This window comes from Arachis ipaensis, chromosome B02 (genome assembly GCF_000816755.2).
Source record: "Arachis ipaensis cultivar K30076 chromosome B02, Araip1.1, whole genome shotgun sequence".
Lineage (NCBI taxonomy): Eukaryota > Viridiplantae > Streptophyta > Magnoliopsida > Fabales > Fabaceae > Arachis > Arachis ipaensis.
This window is the reverse complement of record NC_029786.2, coordinates 95948782-95951707: the sequence shown is the minus strand read 5'-3', so window position 1 is coordinate 95951707 and position 2926 is coordinate 95948782.

The following is a 2926-nucleotide window of genomic DNA, read 5'->3' as shown; positions in this document are numbered from 1 at the left end:
AAATTTAATTTTTAAAGTTTTTGTTTAAAATATATATTTAATATCTAGCTCTTTTTGTCACGTTTTTAAATTTTTGAAGGCTTATTTGTCCTTAGCAATTCTTTTTTGTCAGTAATGTGATAATAGTGTACTCTTTTGTAAATTCAGAAAATCTAGTCATAACTCATTAGTAGTCTAGCCAATAATAAAAAAGCAAATACATTAGTTCATGCCCAGAATTATTGGCTTATCAAGCTTTAAGCGATGAAATTAGTTGATTAACAACTATCATATGATCATTAATCAATTATTGGCAATCTTAACGGATACTTTTGCTAATTTCTTATTTCAAGTATTACTTCCCATTCAGAATCTCTATAAAAGAATACCACCTCAACCAACTATACATGACACCGGTTGATTTCATAAAAAATAATATAAATAAATCTCCAAATAAGTAACAATATTTATGTATTATTGTTAGGGTTTAGCTAACCAAGAACATTAGTTAAACATTTTCAACGAGGGTTTAGTGTATTTCATGAAAATATTAAGAATATTAGTTAAGGATATTTATGTAAAATTCTTACGGAGGATTCGTTAATATCATTATAGAACTACAATATCTTTATTTGTGTGGCCGAAATTTTGCAACATAATACATTAACTGAAATTATTAATTGTTTTAAAACTACGTTTTGAAATTTATTATGAAAGCTATGATCAAATGTTTTTTTTTTTTGAAAGAAAAAAGTTTAACACAACAAATAGAGCATTAAGAACAAATAGAACCAACTTAAACAAAAAAAGAAAGACAACCAATGCACATAATATATACCCATAGATATCTCCTTATTATCTTTGACATTGTCATTAATAACAAAAGAGATTCACATATAATCACTTCTTATAGTTCATAAAGCACACATGGATAATCTCGTCAACACGTTTTTTTTTTATTTTGAAAAATTCTTCTATTCTTTTCTAACCAAATGTTTCAAATAATCGAATAAAAACATACCATCCATTTCTTGCGCTCCTCCTTATTAGTTGATAACTCAGTCCAACTTTAAAAGTATTCCTTTAGTGTTTCCAGGCACGACCATTGCCTACCAACAAATGAAATCTATGCACACCAAATCTGCCAAGAAAAATTACAACCAAGAAATAATTGGTGACCATATTCAACACTTTTGTTACATAACACGCATACAATATCTCCCTGGTTAACAATTTCAAACCGACTCAGCCTCTCATTCGTGTTGATCCTGCCAGTCAAAACAAACCAGACAAACAGCTCCACTCTTAGTGGAACCTTTCCAAACAGTCCTAGTAAAGCTGTAACTGGTTATATCTTACGAAATCATTTTCGCCTACAACATCTGCACAAAGGAGTTAGTACAAAATACACCTTATTTATCAAATTTTCACACAATTCTATCCTTTCTGTCATAAGCAAGTTTGACCAGCCTTAATTTATATCCAACTCCCATTGGAACAACTCTCGCCTCCATTGAAAGTTTCATATTCACTCTAACCCGTATCAAAACCCACAATCCCCTATAATGGATCCTCTTTGGTTTAAAATTAAGAAAAGCCTCAGAAACAGATCTTTCAGAAAACCATCACGTAGCTAGGGATGTCAATGGGGCAGGGCGGGGGCGGGGGATGCCTCCCTGCTCCCCATCCCTGCCCTCAGATTTACTCCCCATCCCCGCCCCATTTTCCGCCGTGGGGGAAAATTGCTCCCCATCCCCATTCTCCACGGAGCCCCATTCCCCGCGGGGACCCCATTCCCTATCTACATAATAGTTCTAACTAATTATTAATTTCCATATGAATAGAGCTACAAGTATCTATTTTATACAAAAACTGCAAGATTTTATACAAAAAGTCTAAATAACACGATGATGACTTCTTTCGAAATAACGCAATGGGAAGACGCAACGACAAGCCAAAGAAAAAAGCAGTGGACGAGGTGGGAGACGCGACAACAGAGAGGAGAATGGACACGACGACAGAGTTACGAAAAGGAACGCCGCAAATAGAAATTACGACGCGGTAAGGGTGATGGCACGGTGAGGTGTGACGATGCGGTGAGAAGGGTGACGAGGGGGTGGCTGCAGAGAGGTTGGATGGAGTATGGACAGCCTTAGGGATCTCTGAATTGAAGAAAGGTTATGCAAATAAAGATTAGGAGTTTTGGGTTTCTATATATATGTGTGTATGAGAAATGACTAAAAAACATATATGAGAAATAAACTATTAAGGATAATTCAAGGAATTCATAAATTTCGGGAAATAGAGGGGACGGGGCGGGGATCCCCGCTCGGGTCCCCGCGCCTGCTTCGGGGGAATTTTGTCCCCCATCCCCATCCCCGCGGAGAAAATTACCCACAATCGGATCCCCATTCGGGGCAGTCCCCGCAGGGATCCCCGCATCTCGGGAAATTTTGCCATCCCCTACACGTAGCCATACATTCTCCCAGAATCGAGTCCTTCTCCCATCACAAATCTCCATAGACAATCCAATAATCATCTTCTGTCTTACTTGTTGATCTTTGAACTGTATTTGGCAAATATCTTTTCACAGACTTCCGAACAGGTAATACTTAGGAGGACAACAACACATTTAGGTTCAGGTTATTACAAGAGCAGATCACCTTCTTCCATAACAAACACTCCTCTTTCAAAAATTGTCACCACCACTTAAATAGTAGAATTGTGTTATGCACCATGGCATCTTCGATACCCAACCCACCTAATTTTTTGGAAGCCTACACTACTTTCTATCTAAACTTCCGAACTTAGGAGGACAACAACACATTTAGGTTCAGGTTATTACAAGAGCAGATCACCTTCTTCCATAACAAACACTCCTCTTTCAAAAATTGTCACCACCACTTAAATAGTAGAATTGTGTTATGCACCATGGCAACCATGGCAT